At 41.1% G+C, this 23,189-nt stretch overlaps 2 long non-coding RNA genes across 2 annotated transcripts; one reads left to right on the top strand and one right to left on the bottom strand.

The window, feature by feature from the left end:
* The first annotated feature begins 1,629 nt into the window (after window positions 1–1,629).
* On the top strand, window positions 1,630–5,529 carry LOC116595580. The gene is made up of 3 exons (XR_004287748.1): window positions 1,630–1,742; window positions 4,885–4,954; window positions 5,454–5,529. It is a non-coding gene; the product is annotated as an uncharacterized LOC116595580 (long non-coding RNA).
* Window positions 3,456–16,274, bottom strand: LOC116595579. Its single transcript, XR_004287747.1, has 3 exons — window positions 16,033–16,274; window positions 14,599–14,749; window positions 3,456–3,490 (listed from the first exon to the last, which is right to left on the bottom strand). It is a non-coding gene; the product is annotated as an uncharacterized LOC116595579 (long non-coding RNA).
* Window positions 16,275–23,189: the final 6,915 nt, after the last annotated feature.

The raw sequence follows: 23,189 nt of genomic DNA, 5'->3' as shown, positions 1-23,189 counted from the left end.
TAGAACATCCATTCTCTGCTGGGAAAACTGCTCTCCCCACGTACCTGCGTGTGGTTTTATTCCATTGTTCTAAAGCTGCAACCACACAAGAATTCAAGGTTAGCATATTTTCCCTAGCCTGCGTCATTCACTCCTATCCAGGGTTCTTTTGATAAACTGGGAATCTAGGAAAAGGTTTCTAGGAAGATTGCCTGTCCCTTCTGCTCCTGATGATGTTGAGAAGTTGTGACATTCAAGGAGATTTGAAATGTGAAACAAACTCAGAAGTGGGAGAGACACACACAGAGAGAGGGAGATTTCAGATGTGGGCGGTAGTGGAAGTGATGGGGGTGGTAGGCGCTGGAGGCTGGCTCTCACAGCTGGAAGGGCCAATTTTGTGCATCAGTTTCCAACTCCACAATGACTGGTAGCTTGAAATCAGCAGTGATGAGAGTATTTACACCGCAGAAATCAGCAAACAGCACAAACCTGAACGTTTATTGCACACCGTCGTGGGTGGAGGGTGAGATCATCCAAAGAGCGAATAAAATGGGAGAGGAAAAGTCCTGAGAAGGAGTGTTAAGGAAGTAACATTTAGGGAATGGACAGAGAAAGGGGAGTTGTAAAATACAGCGAGAAGCATCCAGGATGCAGCAGAAGGTTGAGCTATTGACATGAGGGGAGGAGAGAAAACAACGCTGTGAGCTGTGTGTCTCATGTCCATACCCAAGGTCAGATGATGTGGTGGAGACCAACTGATCAAACATGGTTATTCTTATTTTCTAAAAAGTTATTGTAACTCTTTCAAAAGCACAGTCGTAAGTTTTACGCAAAGCATGATCAAGCCAGTAAGTGGTTATAGTTGCTGAAATTTTTAAAATCCAGTTATCGGGGCGCCTGGGTGGCTCAGTGGGTTAAGCCGCTGCCTTCGGCTCAGGTCATGATCTCAGGGTCCTGGGATCGAGTCCCGCATCGGGCTCTCTGCTCAGCAGGAAGCCTGCTTCCCTCTCTCTCTCTCTCTGCCTGCCTCTCTGCCTACTTGTGATCTCTGTCTGTCAAATAAACAAATAAAATCTTTAAAAAAAAAAATAAAATAAAAAAAATAAAATCCAGTGATCTTGGTCATTGCAACAATGGAATGAGGTTACCAGTTTATTCTTGGGCAAACTTCTTCAAAACTTCTGTCCAATTGCACAGAGTTATAAACACCAAACGATATTATTCTGGAACTCAAAAAGACCTTAAAAATCATTAATACTCTCTGATCATCTGGCTAAGAAAAAGACAACTCAGAGAAGGGTGATGCAGCACGTCAGAAAGACACACAGCTGGCTGCTGGAACAGACAGCCTAGATCCCATCGGCCAACTCCTCTCACCTGCTGGACCCACCTGTTCACAAAGACTTTCCCCAGGAGGGAAAGATTAAACTAAATTCAGTTGAGACGAATGTTGAAGCAAAAATGTCCGCACTCTTTGCAAACTTTCAACTAAAATTCAAGTAAACCAGGGTCACTGGACCTACTTTCCTCTGCTTGTGTATGCATTTCCAGGAGTATGCAGGAGTGAAGCCCACAGTGGGCTCTGACTGCCAGAGCCCAGCGGGGGAGTGATTGGACAGTGTCTGGGAGCCACTTTGTTTTCAAGATGTTTCCAGGAGGACTGTGCTGGGAAGCTGTTCTCAGGTCAGGAAAGTTGGTACCCACTACCTTTGCTTGCCCTGAGTACCAGGAAAAGGCCTGCTGACTGCTTGCTGAATCGAAAGGTAAGATTTTGAATCTGATTTGAAATCACACATAGTGTTTCTTTAAAATATGACAATTTCTACTAGAACGTAATAGGGAGCGTAGCTTTGGTTTTACTGGGAATTCAGATCTATCCACTCGTATCATTTTCCACCAAAGCTCTTCAGGGGAACTGTGGTTCGCAGTGCCAGTCTACTGAACAGCCTCGTATCCTGACTGCTGTTCAGAAGCTCAAAAAAACGCACTCCCCCCGCCCCCAGCTTAGGGAGCGTGTGGGAGAACATTCTACTCCTTCCCCTCATCAGAGGGGGCGGGGCTGGAGGGCGGAGAGCTGCTAATTGAGTTTTCTTACTTTTTGACTTGAGTGGATCATGCAGCTGCCACCTGCAGAGGGAGGGTTCCAAATTGGAACTATTATGATTCTCTTATTATTGTTTATCTAGTGAGCCAGAGAGTGTCCCTGTTCATTACCCTCCAGAAGCCCGTGGGTCAGTGAAATGCTTAGAACACTTAGTCCTTATTGTTATTTGCTTCTTATGTAGGACTACAGTCACCCGATGCTCCTCCTGAATCCCGAATTAATTTCTTAAAATGGCATCTAATGGACAGTGACACATGTCCCAGCTGCCCCCACTTCTTTCGGATTCCAGCTGGCTAATGCCCCTCAGCCCACAATCTTTCTTCTTCTCCCTTTACGACATTTCCACTCACTGTCCTTTGTATTCTGCATGTTTTCTGCAAGCAGAGTTTCCTCTTTTCATAATGAAGTAGGTCATCTAAGGTAATTATTCACATTTCCATTTGCAAAATATATTCTCCTTCTCACGTAGGCGTTACTCCTAAATAGTTGGGTTCAGCAGCAAATGTAAATAATGCTTGATATCATCTGCCTCACTTGGTTTTGTTTCTTAGTTTCCTCAGTAGACTAAACACTTTTTTTTCCAGTTGTCTCTATTATGGGTGCCTTTTCATCTTATTCTTTAAAAAGACATTCGTCTTTAAAAGCATTTACAGTAAAATGAAAGGGAATTATCCTTTGTGCTCTGTGTAACATGACTGTGATCATGAATGTTGTGGTAATTAGTTTCAGAAGCTCCTACTAACTTTCCTTACATAGGGAAGCTGTGTCAATCCACCATTATCTTCTTAATGCATTACACACACACATGCACACTCATACACGTACCCATGTGTACACACACATACAGGTTCGTTTCTTTACTTCAGATATCTTATGTGGGTTTTTGTTTTTTCATTTTGGTATGTCTGGCCTCATTATTGGTTAATGTATGGGGAAACTTCTAATTAACATTTCAGTGTTAGGTTTCTTAGGTTGCACACACACTACAATACCCTAGTAGAGAACATTTATTAGAGAGTTTCAACCAGCCAATGACATGGGAGGAAGTAGATTTAGGAGACTTGCCGATGATTGCTTGTTGATCTTGAACTACGATCCCGCATGTGTCAGGGATGACATTTCTGAAAGATGACGGTGCAGTGAAAGACATGAAGTCAATAAAAGGGGCAAATGAGGAAATGAAGCCGATATGTAGTTTTCATAAAAATAAGTTTATTCAATTTAAAAAGCCGTGAAGGTTGGGGCGCCTGGGTGCCTCAGTAAGTAAAACGTCTGCCTCCAGCTTGGGTCCTGATCACAAAGTCCTAGGATGGAGTCTTGAGTCTTTGTCTAGCTCCCTTCTCAGCAGGGAGTTTGCTTCTTCCTCTCCCTCTGGCCCCCATGCTCTCTTTCTCAAATAAATAAAATCTTTAAAAAAAAATAGTGAAGGTTATTTATGTCTTTTCTCCTTTTTGGAAGTTAAATGGACTTTATTTTATGGCATGATGGCGATAATACGATAGATGATAATTTTCTCCCTAATATCTTTACTCAGGAAAACAAAAATAAAATGATTATGTTTGTCTCTCAAAGGTTTTCTGAACATTTAAGGAAAATTTAATTCCTTATGTTTTTCTATTTGCTTACTATACCCCCAACATCTTCTGCCTGCCTTACTGTCCCCATGGCATTTACTATCCTCGAATCAATTTAGAAATTCAAGGTCACGCCTGAACTGGTATCTTCCTCCTTCCCAGTTATTATGCAGGCTTTCTGTGATACTTACCCTCTGGTTTTATGGGAAAACAGATCCCCAGAGAGGCATTTGTTCATGCATATATGCATTCAGTAACAATTTGTTAAGGGCCTAGATGTTAGTGGAACAGCAGTGACTAAGACAGATGAGTCCCAGCTCTCCCCAGGCTCATTTTCTGTCGGGGTGGGGCAGGGGCAGAGCTGTTGGGTTGGGAGGGGGGTGGGAGTAAGAAGAATCAAACAAACCCTTAAGTAACAGAATTCCATGTAGTAAGAAATGTGAGGCTATGGGGCCATTGCTGGTTATCTTCACGACCACCAGAAAGACTGTTGGTGGTGCTGGCAAAAGGGGGGCTACTTTCAAGGGGCAGAGGTGGGGACAGCTCCACAAAAGAAGTGATGTTTTAGTTGAGATCTGAGTGACAACAAAAAGCTCTCCAGCAAATGACTAGCAGAAGAGGGTTCTAGACCCAGGGAACGGCATGTACAAAGGCCCTCACCCAGAATTTGTTCTTTGGGTGTAAAACATGTAGAGTATAAGGAATAGAATAAAAAACTCTGTTCTAAACATATGAAGTTTAAGTCGATCATTGGCATCATTGGCATCCAAGTGAAGATTTTACATATGCAGCTGGATATATTCGTTCCAAGTTCAGACAAGAGGTTGAGGCTCTAGATAAAATTTGGGAAACATCAGCATATGGCTGACATTTAGCCAGGTAATGGGGAGAAAGATAGGGCCAAGGAATGAATGGAATGACTCTTGTGTGAAATGACATTGAGGAATCAAGGATGAGCAGTCAGGAAAGGAAAGTGAGAAGGAGCAGCTAGCGAGGTCGGAGGAAATCTAGGGAAATGTAGAGATGAAAGTATTGCACAAATGAGAGCCAACTGTGCCAAACTACAAAGTCAGTGGAATTTTTTAAAAATACAAAACGCAATTTTCATTTCTGGTGTTTTAAAATATCTGCAGTTCTAATACATGTAAAAGGGGCTCCTTGCCCTTAATTCAGGCACTACTTGTCTTAAATTAACCCTGGTTCCACTTTCACCTTCCCACTGCTCAGCTCTGCTCGCTGCTTCTGCTTCCAGAACAGCTGGGGCCCCTGGATGCTGAGAACCACACGCTAGGCTGAGGTATGTTCTCCGTCCAGAGCCCAGAGAGAGAGTGCAGCGCCTTGACACAGGGTTCATTCTTAATTGCCCTTCTAAATTTGAAGGCTTGTGTTCCTCTCCTGCTGAGAAAAGAGAATATAAATTCTTCTGAGATGCCAAGTTGGCTCCAGTTCCAAGATAGATTCAACCCCCATCTCCCTGTACCTCATCAATATAGATTAAATTTATTTTGCATAGAATAGTTTCAGTTTCCCTTTAACTAGGTTAGTGAATGATCAGATTCCCCACCTCATTCCTTTTTTTAGGCCGTTGCTGTCTTTAAAGACTGTCCCTTTTTCCTCTTTGGGTTCGAAAAACAGGCAGAAAAGCAGAACATTTAGAAAGCAGCTTCACATGGGGCTTCTCACATCCCTCTTTGATGGAGAGATGTCTGTGAAGACAGCCCGGAAACTGCTGAAGCCTCAGATTCTTTTGTATTATATTCTTTATTGTTATTATTCTCTTTTTGTATATCATTTAGGCAAAGGCATATGATGGAGCCAAAAAGTACTGGGACTGGAATTTGAGAAAACCAAATTCTGTTCCTAACTCCAGGCAAGTAAAAGATCACTTTGATTTTCAGAGGCTCCCAAGGAAAGGGGGACAGGCTTCCCTGTAGGAGCTGTCTCATAGGGTAAAGCATAATTTTCAGAAGGATAAAATCCTATCTCTCAGGCAAATATAATAATACATGGCAAAGCTTTTATTTATTGAGGGGGACATTAAGATGTTAAAACTGGTCAAAAGAGCATTGAAGATGTGCGTGTACATGTGTGTATACACTATTTAATACAAAAAGTAAAAGATGGTCAGTTTAGATACAAAACTAATAAATGTCCAATAGGACAATAAACTATGATCTTTATGCTTATCTACTCTATTGGACAAAAATTATTTGCATTTTCATGAGAAAAAATTTTTCATTAGCCCCTATACCTTCAGAGTTATAAAGTCAATAGAAAATGAATCTCAAGACTACACTGACAGAAGGCCCAGTAATCTTTTCTGCTTATTTTCAAATGTCATATAATTTTGGAGACAAATATATATGATGCTAATTAGCATTTCTTTAGTGCTTAGTACATGTTGGACAACACTGACGTATATTACCAATTTGAATCCTCACCACAACCCTATGAGGTAGGCACTTTTATTATCCCCATCTTATGAGAGAGAGACAGTTGAGGCTCAGAGTGGTTAATTAATCAGCCCAAGGTCATACAGCTCATAAGGCCGGGGTGGCAATCAAGCTGAAGTCTTATTCCAAAATCTTTATTTGAACTCTTGTTATTATTATGTGAAAGGTCAAAAGGAATAATGAATGTGAAGGTGCTTTAAAGCTTGTGAATATGTTAGAGAATAAAAACTGTTACTGTTAAATCCAGCAATTCTTACTGCTGCCAGTCCAGAGGGAGGTGGGTTAATTATGGAAAAGGTCTATTGCCCTGGGAACGCCTCGGAGACTTTATCTTAAATCTATTCCCTTGAATTGAATAGGTTTTACTTAACACAGCCTACGTTTTCCTTCTGTCTTTTTTTTTTTTGGAATGGATTTCACTGAGACCATTTCCTAGCCCATTTTTTATTACATGCATGGAAAGGTGTTCCACTCTGAAACCTTTCCTCACGTCTCTTTGCATTTCTTTTCTCAGCCTACGAAACTGGAAAGAACACAGGTCTCAGAACTGGATAGGCCCGAGTCTGAACTTCAGCACCAAGACTGATTCGGTGAAGATTTGGGGCACAGTACTTAATCCAGCTTGTTGTGAAGTCTCACGGCACCAGAATCCCTCGGGGCAAAGGGGTATCACTCACTCAGCATGCAGGAGAGAGGCCTGCAGAATCTGAAATTTCAGGTCCTCACTGGTGAGAGAGCAGTATTGGTACTGACCATGAAGGTGGTTTGGAGAACTGATATTTAGTAGGACATGGGAAATGTTAGCTCCCTTCTTCCTGTCTTCTTCCCAGTGAAGTCTGTTAGTTTGCCATTCCTCTCCCCCGGTCCACCGCGCCTTCCCGCTCTTTCACTCCTGTCCTCTCTCCTCTGGTCCATCCACTGCCTCATCTCCTGTCGCCCCCCTCCTTTGCTTTCTCCTCTCGTCCCCTCTGCTCCCTTCCTTCCCTCCTTTTGTTCCCACCTCTCCCCTCCCCTTCTTTCCCTCGGTCTCTCCCATCTCCTTTGGTCCTCTTCCTTCCCATTATCTCCTGAACCTCCCCTTCCTTTTCCCTAAATTCCTTCCTTTCTGGGTTTCCCCTCCTCTTTCCTCTTCTCTTCTCTCTTACAAGGTCCCTGAGACCAGGTGGGTCCCTAAATTAGTCACCTTACTAATTCACAGAAACTCAGGAATTTTAATCTAGCAGAACTGCTGGAGCCTCATTCTATTCCCCCTCTCACCTTATTGATGAAGGAACTGAGAACAGAGAGAATAAACCCAAACCCTCGTATCCTGACTCCTGTCCGAGCTCCCTCTAACACATTGCTGAGCTACCTCTGCGTCTGTGCTTTTAACAGTGTCGTGGTTCACCCCCATCGTTGCCTCATGCTGTACTGGGGGGTTGGGGAGAGACGGGATGATGAATTATTGCTGTAGTTTGCTTGTCAGGAGTGTGATAAGGTCTTCTAACCCCTGAGGCCACCAAAGAGAGTATGTCATAGTGCATAAAACAGGGAAGGTCCGGCTTCACCATCATGTGTGCAGTGTCCTCCTTAACCAGTCAGGAAAGCAGCAAGCCCAAATTGCAAGCTAACACATCTGTGATCATTTCCACAGAGAGCCACAGTTTTTGCACTCAGTGTCCCTGGGAAGGGAACAAAATGGCGTCTGGCAGAAAAGAAGGCTGGCGAGGAAGAGAGGTAATGAATTCGGGGAGGGCAGCCAGAGACCAAGCCACCACACTCACCATGTCTCCTACAAATGTCTTAGTGGAAAAATGAAAATGCTCCACCAGAAGGTATACTTCCTCCCCAGACACACTGAGAGAGGGAGCTGAGGGGGTGCTCACCTCAGGGAAGGCCTAGCTATGGAGTCTCTAGAGTTACATGAGCCTACATTTAATTCCCTTGTGCTATGTCTGAACCTTTAATCGGTGGTGGTTACTGGCTTTGAGGCAGCTGTACTTGGGGGAGGGCCCAGTATCCACACTGGGGTCAGAATATTGACCAGCTGTTGCCCCTCTTTACCCCGATTTGGGGCGGGCAGCAATAATTTGGGCGGCTTCTCTCAGGGCAAGGTGGAGAAGAGGCAAATCTACAGACACAGAAGGTAGATTTTTGGTTGCTCAAGACCAGGAAGAATACAGAGTTTCTTTTTCAAGTGATGAAAGTGTCCTGGAACTAAATAGTGGTGATTGTTGCACAACTTTGTGAATATGTTAAAGCATTGAATCGTATATTCAAATGGGTAAATTTCACAGCATGTGAATTACATTTTGATTTTTTAAATTTGAGGGGGATAAAAAGGGCCAAGGTGGGTTTGGGCCCAATGCTCAGCGTTGTCAAGGCCAGCAGCTGCTCTCTCTGCAGGTATCCTGCCTGCATATTGTAAGTGTTTTTAAGTGTCTTATATACTTATTCATAATTTTCATTCTTATGGTGGGATGATGGTCTGTTTTGTGTCATAATTCATGAAGAGATCTTTCCAATGCTGATGATTTAAGAATGTTCCACATTTTACTATTACAGATGTCAAACAAGGTCAAAAAAGTTCTCTGCACTCTGCCACAAATCTTGGTTTTTCCACAAACTTTCTCTTGGAATCTCTATTCTGATAGTGCTGGATGACTCATTGTCCCTATTTTAACTCTCTGTCCCTTTTTGCCTACAGTTTCACCTTGTCCCCTTAGGTAAGCCTGTCATAAAAATCTAGCTCCTCTGACTTCATCTGTGTTGCTTTTTTTTTTTTTTGGCTGGACTCCTTGCACAATTTTGTCGTGTTACTTGTTTACCTATCTGACTGCTCTGCCAGACTGTGAGCCGCCTGAGGTCAGACACAGTGTCTTATTAATTTCCAATTCCCTATTGCCTCTGCTTGGCAGGTGGAATGTATAAAATAGATGTGAATTGAATTGAATTGAATTGATTCTGAAGAACAGTGCTGAGGGTGTCTCTCCGCTTCTGTTCAGTAATTCTCCTTAGGGCTAACTGCAAACACTGGAATCACCTGGTTAAAAGGCACGAGTGTCTCTCCTTACTTGCCATGATGCTTTCTCAAAGCTGATACCAATTTGTAGCACCACCTGAAAGGAACACCCATATCACTAGCAACTTGCCAGCCCATCCATTTTTTAAAAATGCTAATTTAGTAGGTGTCAAGTAACATTTCAAGGTTGCTTTAATTTGCATTTCTTTGATGACTACCAAGGGTGAACATTTTCTCAGGCCTTTCTTTACTGGTTCTATTTCTCCTTGAGGGAATTGCTTGTTCATATGCTTCATCCATTTCTGTATCAGAGTAAAGAAATATCATGAATTTGAATAGGATCCTTTTATATTTTATATGATCTTATATGCTATCACGAATGATATATATTTTTCATATTCTATATCTTTTCTTACATTTTTCCTGTTTTTCCTTGTACAGAAGTTTAAAATTTATATATGTCACTTTCTTTTTTAAGATTTGAGCTTATTTATTTATTTGTTATTTCTCTATCAGAGTAACAGCACGAATAGGGAGAGCTGCAGACAGAGCAGGCAGAGGGAGAAGCAGTCTCCCTGCTGTGCAAGAAGCCCCATGTGAGCATCACAACCTGAGCTGAAGGCAGACGCTCAACCGACTGAGCCAGCCAAGCCTCCCCATGCATCACTTACTTTCCTTATAACTCTTTACGAAGTTTCAGGCGGGAAAATGTTCTTTTCCACAGATCCGCTAAGTCTTTTAGTCAATGTTCTGTTCTTTTCTCATAATAAAAAAATTAATTCGTTTATCTAGCTAATTATGTCAAGTCTTAGCTATTTTTAAAACTGTTATCACTAATTTCTATACCTCTTATCAAATATTTCTTGGGCCAGTTATGATTATGTGACTGCAAGTAACATAAATCCAAATAACAGTGGTTTAAACAAATAGGGGTCTAGTTTTCTCACTCTATAGGAAGTCCAGAGGTTGGTAGCTTTCCTGAAATGTGCCTGTGGGATTTTAGTTCACAGCAGTGACTGAGTAATGGCACAGAGAGATCTGTGCCATTGGAAAAAAGAATTTACTACTTATATTTCCTGCTTGAAGAGGGCATGCCATACCACACAGGACCGCAGGAGAAGCTTGAGATTTTGGTCAGAAGCAGTCACTAGAGAAGGCCTAGGCTGGAGCCTTTACTGGGGTTTCCGTAGGCAAGACAAGGCAGGTCAGAGTAAACAGGTTACGAATGACTAGTTTGAATAATTCTGGTGGGTTTTGGGCTACTAGGGTGGTCTCTCTAGTTGCCTGGTACCTGGCCCTGAGGTGCTTTTGGACTGGAGAAATATTAGGTTGGTGTGTAAGAGTTAAATAAAAGGGGTGGTAGGTGAGTACAGGAGAAGTACAAGTAAGCTTTTTACTGTCTTGAGATATTAGCTAGCCCTGGAAGGGCCATTCTCCCTGGCCAGTAAGATTTTCAAGCTGTCAAGACATCATCAGATACAAAAAAAGTTCAAAAACAAAATGAAACAAACCATGACTGATATAGTAGCTTTTGGCATCATTTCAGTGTCTCAGTGATTTGGGGCTGGCGACTCTAAAATTCTCCTTGCCTTTCCCTTATGCTTACCACCTCAGGGTTCCAAGATGGCTGCTGAAACTCAAGCTATCTTATCTATATTTAAAGCAGGAAGAATGTTGCATTCAAAGCAGCAGGAAGGAAGGGCAATGGGAACCACATCAGTTTCTTTTATCAGGAAAACAAAAATTTTCTCAGAAACCTACCAGCAAACTTTCACATATGTCCCATTAGTCAGAACTACATCATATGGTCACATCTAGCTAAATTTAATTCTTCTTGCTTTAATAGTAGAAGACAACAAAAAGAGAAGAAGGTTGAGAAAGACCATTGAATTAGTCAACTAAGAGTGTCTGCCACACACCTTCCTTCTCTCCTTATATTATAAAAATACTATTTTGTGACACATTAAAATACTTTAAAAGTATATGCGTGTGTATGTATATATATTCATGTATATAGTTTTATTTCCATTTATTCTACACAAATGCTTCTATAAATTATTGGGCCATTTAAGTCTCTTTATTTGGCTCAATTAATCTGTGATCTATCTAACACATTTCTTTAATCCTTATTCTATTATATAGAAGTTTTTAATGGCTGATATTGGCAGGAACCTCACTGCCTTTCTTTTCTATATTCCCTGTTGATGGAATTATTATTTTTATGCATACATTCTCAAATGATTTTGTGGATTGAACATAATTATTGGGCTTTCAATCAGAATAGTGTTAAATTTATAAATTTAATTAAACTCGAATATAATTCTGTTGGTTGGTTCAGATATTTTAATATTATTGTCTTTTTACCTTGGAATTGTCTCTATTTCTTATTTGAACTGTCATCTTTTAAATGTTCTAACAAAGGTTTGAAGTTTTCTTTTTAAATGTCACATGAAGTAGTTCCTATTCATTTTAAGTTCAGAAAGTTGTATGTGTGATGTGTGTGTGTGTGTTTTAATGTGATCTTTTTTTTTTTAATTTCTTTATCAGGCTAATTAAGTGTATGTAGGAGTTTTCTTGTATTTTGTGTTTTCCCTGAAAATCAAACTGCGTTTAAATGAACTTGTAAGTTATAGATAAGGGACTTGCCTACTTGTTGGTCAACTCTCACCTTCTGTATTATTTAGTTTGGGACTGATTGTAAGGAACAGAAAACTTAAGCCAAACTTTCCTAAACATGGGAGGCTCACATCACTGAGGTCAGTTCAGCAGCTCTACCAGGTAATGAAAGGTTGAATTTCTGCACAGCTCTTCACTCTGCTGGGCAACATAACCTTCCTGCTGAGGCTGCTGGTCCTCGTGGTGATCAGATAGCCAACACTAATGACTAAGTGTGTGTACTTCCTAGGGTGCCTGGCTGGCTCAGTCGGCAGAGCATGTGACTCTTGAACTTGGGTCCAAAGTTCAGAAATTACTTAAAAATAAAATCTTTAAAAAATTTTTGTGCACTTCCTTATTCATGTCCGTTAAAGAAAAGATAGTATTTCTTTTCCAGACCTTCTCCTCAACCAAACTCCCCTCTTTCCCACATCTTTTTCAGTCATACTGTAGCTTATGCCTTGCTTACACCGGGGCCAATAACTGGCTAAAGGGATGGATGAATTTAGGCTTTTAGACTTGAGTTGAGAGTGGTGAAACTGTTCCCCCAAAGCGTGTGGGGTTCATAGAGAAGCTCTGACTATCACCCCTCTCAACCAACTCTAATCACTACCACACATTAGGGTGGTTACCAAGAGTTGAACAATGGACATCTAGGGCAACCATAATATCCATCACACTTCAGATGCCACTTTTTCCAGGACACCTCCTTTGCTGCCCTAAGTCCAAGTTCCAGGTCTCTCTTATGTGCTCTTTTAACACAGGGGATCATATCTTAATAGACCTCCCAGCTGACTTATGGGACCAGAAAAATAATAATGTACTTAGAATCCTCTGGCCACCTTATAAGGAAGATCTATCCTCCTCATGGGAGAACTTCACTGGACACTTAAGATGTAAGACTTAAGTAGCCTTCATAAGAAAAAGAGATCCATAAGTGAGCTTTCAGGGCAGACCCAGGGCCAGGGTCCTGTCCCTAGACTGGGAGACTGGGGGTGGAATAGGGTGGTTGGATGAGGAGGTTAAAGATTGATGTAGAATGAAGACAAAGATGTTTATGGGGACTTTCAGAGAGAAACTCTGAGCCTTGTGAAGTGTACACTACTTCTATGCATTCCTCAGTGAAACATCCTTCATCTGTGCATAATAGTGAATTTATTTTAGGAGCATGAAGAGAAGGGCAGGGGGTTTGCATTCAAAATGGTAGGGCAAGAATGGGAGGGAGCCTTGCAACATCAGGACATTGGGTTTCACTTGTCTGTACTCCTCCCTAGACTCCAAATTCTGTGAGGGCAGAGTCCAGGTCTGTCTTGCTAACCTCTTTGCCTAGTTCAGTACCTAGTACATAGGAGCTTAGTAAGTATTTGTGAATGAATGAATGAACAAATGAACAAACAAACAAGCTTGGTAAAATCAGAGAAACATTGGTCAAATCCCAAGTCTGCCACTTTTTTAGCTGTGGAATGGGGAATACGATAATCTCCTATGTAATCTTATCATGAAATTTGTATCTAATTTAATAAATGGTAACCAGAACTAATTATTGGCTGTTCCCAATTTCTACAAGCTAAGCTGCAAATACTAATAGTAACAAACACTAACATTTATTAAACATATTCTTTGAGCAAAAAAGCACCTCATGTGTATTACTTTAATTTTAATCCTCCGAACCACCCTATTCTTCCAGGATATTCCACATGCCCAGCATCCAACAATACCTCTAGTCACTCACAGGCACTAAAATCTAGATAGGGAAAGAAGGAATGCTTTGCTGATCTGTTATTTGCTACTTCACTTTCTAGAGATGCACAGCTTAGTTACTATAACAAGATTGGATAGAATGTAAGTGACTGACAATTTACTTTTAATAGTGAAATGCAATAGATTCATGGTGGTTGTAGTAACAAAGACCACATGACCTTAGAGGCAGGTAGAGGCTGAGCTTGTGGTCACTAGTAATAGGAAATGTCTGAGAATGGATTTCTGAGTATCAGGAATCAGTGAGCTTTATTTTCTCACAAGATCCATTCCTGGAACATTGAAAATGCTGAGGGCTAAATTCAGATTTCTAGATGATATTCAAAGATTGGCTGGCAAGGAGAAAGAAAGGAACTTTTTTTTATTGTTCATGTAAGTCCTCTGGACATATTAGCATTTTGGGATGTGAGTTTTCTCATTTCTAGAATAGGAATAGTAAGATCTGATTCTTGTCTCTCATGGGAGTGTTTAGGCGTTTAATAAAATGATGTTTGGGGTTTCTCTATGGAAAAATGCTACAGAGATACAAATCATTTCAATCACTAAATATATATGAACTCCATATAAACTCTGAAGTGTTGAAGGAGAGATAGTACAGACTCACTTAAGATTAATTTCTCTGTGAGTTTCAGATCGGTATTGTGTACTTAAATCTCCTGAATAATATCTTCAATTCTGCATGTATATAAAATATAAATAAATGTATTCTTATAGTTGTGGATGCTCTTAGATACAGAATTATGTGCCTGTTGCTGTTCTTAACTCTGTAGATTTCTGTCTTTCTAGAAGGTATCAAGTGATCACTTTGACAATATTGTATAAACACTATCATATGAAGTTATCACTTGCTTTACAAGTCAAAAGGACTTCTCAAAGCCTAAAGCAGCTGGCAAAGAAAAAATATAACAAGAAAAGCTGACTTCAAGAATTTCAAATTTTTTAGACTAAAACAACTCCATTGTTTAGGAAAAGTGTTTTCATCAAAGCAGTAGACAATTTCAATCGAGAGCGATAATGATGGTCATAATGATTGCTATTAAGTTTTGGTGGTTGAAAGGAACAAGCTTCAGTTACCTGAAATAGATCCCTTGACATGGAACGTTCTGTCTCTCCCTGTGAGCTTTTTTGTCACTAATCCATGGGGAGACCTGTGTTCCACTCCTGATTTGGTGGGTGTGGGTGATCTGGAGAAAGTCACCTAATCTCACTCCATCTGTTTTCCTACCTGTCAAGAGAGGAGATTGGAGTAAATAATCTCTACAGCCCTTTCAGCTCTATGATGTTGTGATTACTTTCAATCATTTCCAGAAAACTTAGTGCTTGTCTTCGGAACAGTGTTAAGCAACAGCCTGAAATGAAAGCTTAAAATTAAATGGAAATCACCAGGGTCACTGTAATAGCTAATGCTGCCATTATCGGGTGATCCCATTAAACCAGACCCCGCCCCTCAGACTTCTAGTTTACCATCCATTTAATCCTCAGAACAACCTCCTCAGGATTTAACAACTTGCAGAACTTCTGTTACCAACCCACTGGTCTTTTCACCTATGTAAAGGCAGATCTAAAGCCTGTGGATGCCGCCTTAGAACAGTGCAGGGAGAGATGTTTGCTTTACATGGTTTTTACCCACTATTGGCATTTGCTTAGGTGTTCACCAAGCCCGGAGCAGATCAATTTTTTGTCTTCCAAGACATTTTGGTAGCATTTGGCATAGTTGATTGAGTCAATTCTTAAGACAATTGCCTCATGCGCCTCTTGATGACCTTGAACCTGCCTAGGTCTCTTGGCACCACTCCGGCCACTCTTTCTTGGTGACCTTTGCTGGCTCATCTCCCCACTTTCCACTTGTTGAAGGGCCTTTTCTTTTCTCCACCCGCACTCACTCTCTGGTGATCTCATCTGGGCTTGTGGCTTTAAATAGGACCTATACGCTGATGATACTAAAATTAAACTTCCATCCGGAGCTCTGCTCTGAACTCCAAACAAATATATTCAACCGCCAGCTCAACAGTTTCACTTGGATACCTGATGTCAAACAGAAGAGACCAGAACTTTTGATTTTTCTCCTCCAAACCTGCCCCTCCCACCATGTTCCAAAATGCAGTCAAAGGCCTTAGGATGGCCCTAGTGAGAAACTAGGAGTCATCCTGGATTCCTCCTTTTCTCTCATGTGGCACCTTTAACCCATTGGCAAATCCTGTCAGCTCAAGCCTGGAAAGTTTTCCAGACTCAGAAGGCTGTTCACAGGATCCTTCATCTCCCCCTCGGTCCACATGTCTAACACCTTTGCCCAAGACTAGTGCAATAACCTCTGATGGGTCTCTTAGTTTTCACTCTGGCCTCCGATCCATTCTCCAAACAGCAACTTGTGATTCCTCTAAAATGCCTGTCATTGCAAACTCAGGGGCCTCCCTTATATTGGCAGCACAGTCCCAACTTCATAGCTTGATCTGTGAGAGCCTGTGGGATCCCCCTTTCCAGGTCTCTCTGCATCCACATCTCACTTACCCACTCCGGCTACCCTGGGCTTGTTCTTTTCTGTCAACACATCCGGTAGTCTCAGGTCCTGGGACCTCTTTACTTTCTCTTCTCTCAGTCAGACAAAGCTCTCATCCAGACATTTGTTTGTTTCAGGTTCTAACTTCATCCAGGTCCCGGTCAATGGCACCTTATCAGAGAAGTCTCCTCTGACCTGCTCTTTGAGAAAGAGGTGTCCGCTTCTCCTAGATGTGTTCTATGCCCTTCCCCTCCTTTTCTTTCTTGTTAACTATTCACATTCTTCTCTGGCTAGGGCTTTGTCTGTTGTGTTTAATGCTCCATCCCCGTGGTTACAACAGTGTTCAGTACATAGCAGGTGCTCAATAGGTGTTTGTGGAATGAATGAATACATAGACAGACATTATAATTACAAAATCAAGTTTTATGACATGAATAGATAATTCCATGAAGGAGAAACCGTAACAGTAAGAAAACACCTTGGCAGCCATCAAGTCTGTTGATGTGACTTTTGAAAGGTCTAGACTTTCTCTTGCCCGGCTTCAGTTGCTCAGGAGAGGTCCCACAAGGAGAGGTCCTTGTTTTTAACTTCCTGTCTGCTGCCCTGGAATGCAGTGGGCTCCCCAGACCTTGGCCGTGTATTTATCTCTCCACCTCCGTCTCCCCGTTTTAGGTTTTCCATGTTCTGATCACCTGTGTGGACCCTTTTCTTGACTTTCACATTTATGCCAGCACTATCAAAGCCCAACTAATTAGTAAAATAATATATTGTCATTGTTTTATAGTCATTATCAAAGTAATACATATTCAATTTATAATTAGAAAAAAAAAAAGGTAGAAAATAAATTAACCAGAACTCTTGCACTTACTCTTCAGAGATACCCTTCAAAAGACTACTAACATTTTGGTTTAACTTAACTCTGAGTAAGAAGCTACCTTGCCCCAACTGTGGTCATATATCTAGATCCTCCCTGGCTGGTTTAGTCCTCTGGTCTCCTTGACAGAAAAAAGGAAAAGAATAGAAATGAAATACAATGTAGCATTGTATTCATTGGGAATCAGCAAAAAACCCAACAAAACAAAAAACACATCTAAATAATGGTATTTATCACCATTCTGGTGATGTCGTTAAATTTACAAATTTGTAATATTTATATGTAACATGTACATGTACATATTGTACATAATTTCATATAAATAATTTCAAGAATTAAAAAAAAAGATTTTATTTATTTGACAGAGAGAGACAGCAAGAGAGGGAACACAAGAAGGGGGAGTGGGCAGGGAGCTGAGCAGGAGGCCTGATGTGGGGCTTGATCCCAGGACTTCGGGATCATGACCTAGGCTGAAGGCAGACACTTAATAACTGAGCCACCCAGGTGCTCCTAATTTCAAGAATTTTTAATTGCAACAGTTATTGTGACTATATGAAAGACTGACAATATCTTTTAAGTTATAGAAAATAATCATAGCTTTTTTTAAAGTTATATTTAACATACTATATTCATTTCAGGTATACAGAATAATGATTTGATATTTGTATATATTATAAAATGACCACCGCAGAAGAATAGTTAACATCTGTCACCATACATAGTTTAAACATTTTTTTTCTTGTGATGAGAACTTTCAAGTTTTAATCTCTTAGCAATTTTCAAATGTGCAGTATTAGTGACTAAATCACTATTTTGTACATTACATCCCTATGACTTTGGGAGTTATTTTATACTTAAAATAATCTAATAGCAGAAAAACTTATACAGGATGATGTTATTAGTGTATCTATTTTAGCCAAAATACAGTAGTGTAATCTTGGAAAATCATCTAAGTTCAATAATAAGGAAATGGTTGTTGTGATATATCTTAAAGAAAAAACTTCATTATTTCAAAGTACTATTTTAATATATTTACTGCTATTACTTTTATTTTATTTTATTACTTTTTTTGTTTTGTTTTATTTGCAACAATACGCAATTGTTGATCTCTAAGAGTTTATACTCTGTGTCAGATGTTTGTGACCTCCTCAGCAGTGGTTCCGAGCCCTATTCCTCTTTGCCCATCTCCTATGTAAGAGGTTGAAAATACTATATTGGACTTCCCAGCCCCCTTCACAGCCAGTGCTTGTCATGACCCACTCCTCGCTAATGAAATCCAAAGGGAAGCCAATTGGACTACAGCTGCAAAAAAAGTTTTATCCCTAACGAAGTCAGGCCCATTTAGAGGACCCTTTTTGCCTTTGTCTTTTTGCTCTGCCTTTTAGCTTATGAAGACTGATTCTGGAGGCTGTGGCAGCCATCTTGAAACATCACCAGCTCTTCACTGAGGGTGGGGTAGAATGACAGAAAGACCCTTAGTATGAGACAATACCACCGAGTTACTGAAAAAACTCAAAGAAAGATTGCTTCAAGACTTTTTGATAACTAAACAATAAACGTCCCTGTGGTTTGAACCACTATTAGGTTTTCTACTACTTGAAGCTCAATGCATTCTAACCAATATAGCCAGACAAAAATAAGACTCACTGGCATATAGAGCTATCTAAATATATGGAAACCACACAGTGACAGGAAACATCACAATAAACACACAGATTAAAAGTATGTTATGCTCTTACAGAAGGAAGAGAAAAAAACTGATAATCCAATGCGTACTTATGTGCTGCTAGGTTCCCTGGATCTGTTCATGTTTCTTGGTAGAAAAAAAATCACTTTATATTTCTGATTAATATAAAATGAGCATCCAGATACCTTTTTTGGCTTGTAATCTTTTCCAAGTATGTATATCTCAGAAGGCAGCCTTTTAGGGAGTGATATGGTGGTGTTTTTTTCTCCCTCCCTATATCCTCTGACCTCTTTTATTATTATAGAATACTACTAAATTATGTAAGATGGAGCTCCCTGGGATTTGAGGATGTACTTCCTGGTGGAGGTGGGGGAAGAATATGATTTCTTTATTGATCCAGTATTGGGAGTCTCTTCAATTCAGGCTGTGTCTACTCAGTACAAATCTGTTTTTGAAGATGATAACGAGTAATTGAGTTTGCTGAAAAGGAAATTGATTCCCTAAAGCTGGAGAAGTTGGTGACAAACAGCTTTTTATAAATAGAATTTAGAAATAGAATTCTAATGTATCCTATTTTTCCTAAATGGTAGATGACCCTTAGGTGAAACAAAAAGCCAGGAGAATGGACTCTGATTATTGTCAGTGAGGTGGTGAATCCTTGGCTTGGTATAGACTGTGAGAGTGGAATTTAAATAGCACCTAAGTGATGAAAGACACTGGCTCTGCCCTCCAGTGCTCTTTTTTTTTTTTTTTTTAAGATTTTATTTATTTATTTGACACACAGATCGCAAGTAAGCAGAGAGGCAGGCAGAAGGAGAGGAAGCAGGCTCCCTGATGAGCAGAGAGCCTGAAGCGGGGCTCGATCCCAGGGTCCTGGGACCATGACCTGAGCTGAAGGCAGAGGCTTTAACCCACTGAGCCACCCAGGTGCCCCCCCCAAAAGCTCTTAAATGATGATGGGGTGGAGGTGAAGTGACCATAACATGTTTTATGTCTGTGGTCATTGGTGTTGGTTTGGAGGCTCTGGCTGGCTGCAAGTAGTGGCAGGAGAGAGGAAATGTGCCTCCTTCATCCTTTACTTCATCATGATGGTCGGATGAAAGTTATCTGCAAGTAACAGAAAACCCATCTTTAAGTGTCTTATACAGATGTCTGTTTTCTTTTTGTTTTCCCCATAACAAGAAACCCAGAAGTAGGCTGATGCTCATTTAACTCAATTGATCAACAGTACCACGAGGCACCTATTCTTTCTTTCTTTTTTTTTTTTTTCAAGATTTTATTTATTTATTTGACAGAGATCACAAGTAGGCAGAGAGAGAGGAGGAAGCAGGCTCCCCGCTGAGCAGAGAGGCTGACGCGGGACTCGATCCCAGGACCCTGGGATCACGACCTGAGCTGAAGGCAGAGGCTTCAACCCACTGAGCCACCCAGGCGCCCCAACACTTAGTCTCTTTCTGTCTATCAGCTGTAGCGTCCTTAACATGCTGGTCTTCACCTTCCTCATTGACTCCTGATGATGGCAAGATGGCTGTACTCTATCATTTGAATTCAAGGCAGAAAGAAGGGAATGGGACAGGAGGATATTACTAGCCATATATATGTATATATATTGGACAGCATATATATATATATATAATATATTATATAAGCATATAATATACATATTAAAAATTTGGAAAGCAAAATATTTCACAGAAAAATTCAGGAGAAATATATTTATATAATTATACTTATATATATTTATATAAATATCATACATATATATGTATAAGATCTGGAAAGCAAAATGTTTCACAGAAAAATTCAGGAGACTTTTGTTTCTGTGTCAAGGGTCCAGATTGGACCACATGGCCATCCCTTGATGCAAGGGAGCTGAGGTAAACAAAATAGCTTATCCAATTGCCTGCCTGAGCAAAGTTGGGATTCTGTTAGTGAGATGCTGCCATCAAAATACAGAAAGAATAGAAACATTCTCTTCTGATCTGCTGAAGATCATTAGTCCATTTTGAGTTCTTCAAGGGCTCCTGAAGCCATGGTGGAGCCTGGTGGGAGACAGCAATAGAGCCCAGGAAGTGCAGCAGTGTTCATGGGGAGGGACACCCCCAGAACAATAATCTGGCCTCTCTCCTCATGCTTTACTCTCTTCTCCCCATGAAAGGAATAATGACTTCTCTGATGGGGGGATTTTAGAGGAAGGAACTGGGCACACTCTGATCATTCCTTTCTTCACTCCTCTCCTTTGGGATTTCCTGACTCATCTGTTCCTGATCATGCAGGAAGCTTACTGGACAGTCCTTGACCCTATGGGTGAGGATTGAGATTGTCCAGCTGTGCCTGTGACCCGGGGCAATGTGGACGAGGCCTATTGTTGCACAACCAGCTAAGTCCTCTAATTTAGCATTTCTCAGTAAGAATGCCGATAATTTTCATTTTCACTTATCTGACACCTGTGTCTACCTCATAATTATTATTGAATTCAGATGGGTGAGAGAGAGGTCATATGCATGTGCACCCTTTTCCCTCTCCGTGCATGAACCTCTGTGTGTCCTCGGACTAGTATGGCCCCGGGACACTCAAAGCTCTAATGAGCCACACTGATAAATCTGAATATGAAGATGTTATCAAAAGATGTAGTCTCCTTTATGTGAGTAATGTTTGGCTTCCATTTTTACAGTCTTTTTTCTTGCCAGGATCACGTAGTTGAATGCTTTTAAGTTCAGCCGGACTGATATTAGTCTGTTTGCTTGAACTTATACAAAGTGAATCCAACATAAGTTAGCTGAGGTTTAAAGACCATCGATGAAGGCAGTAAGACCACCCCTGAAATTACTTCAAGGATGGATATTTTGTTGACACAAAATAAGTCTCCATTCTTAGATTGAGTGAAAAACAAACTCCAGAGGAAAGAAAACAGATTTCTGAAAATATCCTTTTCTTCCCCTCATAAAAAGAACATTGGCAGTTCTACATTGTTGAGCAGCTCTGTTTGGAAACTGTTCTTATTCATCTAGGTTTGGGGTTACTTAAGATCCTGTACAAGTCATGACCCGTATACCTAAGTCTGATCCAAAAGAAACTCTCATGTTAAAAAAAAAAAAAAAAGGCACTATATTCAGGAAAGTTCAGCTATGAGAACAATACTGAGAATTTCCTAAAGTGTTTTCCAGATCCCACCAGCTCTGTGCATAAATATGCATGTAACCAAAATGTAGTTTTGTGGCTTCTGGGCAACTCTCATAATTTAAATCATATCCTTAAAAATCAACAGACCCACCCATGTAGAAGAGTTAAATAAATTCTCACTGCTTGGCTGCCCAACAGGATTATGATTTTCCCTGAAAAGACCTTTATACAGGATGTGTGAGTCCTGTAACATGGTAGGGAGTCTGAGTGGCCAGATTGAGGGGTGGCAGTGTGCCCCAAACCGCCTAGTTCGTTCTTTCTTTCTTTCTTTTTTTTTTTTTTTTAAGATTTTATTTATTTATTTGACACATAGAGAGAGAGACAGTGAGAGAGGGAACACAAGCAGGGGGAGAGGGAGAATCAGGCTCCCCTCTGAGCAGGGAGCCCGACGCCCGGCTCGATCCCAGGACCCTGGGATCCTGACCTAAGCTGAAGGCAGATGCCTAACAACTGAGCCACCCAGGCACCCCTCAAACCACCCAGTTCTGCTGGAAGACTGGCAGCAGGGCAGTCCCTAAAGTGCAGTTTGCACTCTGGCTGCTCAGTGCTCCCTTAACCCATCGTGTCCTTCCCATAAGAGAACCTACAGAAAAACTGCTGAAAAACCCCCAAACTACTCTTAGCATGGGATGGAAGCTGATTGCATGGAACGTTATTGGTTTGAATTCCAGAGGTTTGACCCAAATAGAAACGTTTAAATGTAATTGCCGATTTCCCACCAGGTGAGGCTAATGGACAGGTAACCTCGATCTTATCAGTTGTATCCCAAATCCTTTTTACGTTTATTCGCCAAAATGCACCCCATCAAGTAAAATGAGTGCTTCCACAAAGGTTTTATCAGAGAAGCACCATCACTAGGGGTGATATAATAACAAGGGATTGATTTTAGGAATTTCACCGTATGCAGTGTGGGAGTTAGTTGAACAGTCTCTGTGAAGTTTGCTTCTGCCGCTGGTACTGGAACTCAAAGTTAGCAAGCAGGCAGCTAGGGAGAAAAGATGGGCGGAAAGTAGGTGAAGCACAGAAAATGTGGACCGTGTGAGGAGGAGGCAGAATCTGCAAGGAGCTGGACCTCCAATGGCACTCTTAGCTACCTTCCAGGCACCAAGTCTATAGCTCAGGTGACCTGAGGAAGAAGCTACAGCCCCTCTGCCCTGGGGGAAAGTGCTGCTGGCCTGGGAACCGGAGGGAGCTGGGAGCATTGTGGTCCAGCCGCTGCTGCCCCGGTGCCGTCTGGTGGAGCCTCTGAATCTCTAAGGACAGGTGTGAGGGACACCAGTGCCCCGAGTCAGCACCAACCTTCTGAGCACAAAAAGAAAATGGCTACTTCATTTCTGCCTTCTGAATCTCAAACAAAATTTCTCTTCAGACCCGAGCCAACTGTGCAAGGAGGAGGACTCTGGGAAACCGAGTCCCAGCTTAGC

Source organism: Mustela erminea, chromosome 7, assembly GCF_009829155.1.
Source record: "Mustela erminea isolate mMusErm1 chromosome 7, mMusErm1.Pri, whole genome shotgun sequence".
NCBI lineage: Eukaryota > Metazoa > Chordata > Mammalia > Carnivora > Mustelidae > Mustela > Mustela erminea.
This window is presented reverse-complemented; position numbering and strand designations above follow the sequence as displayed.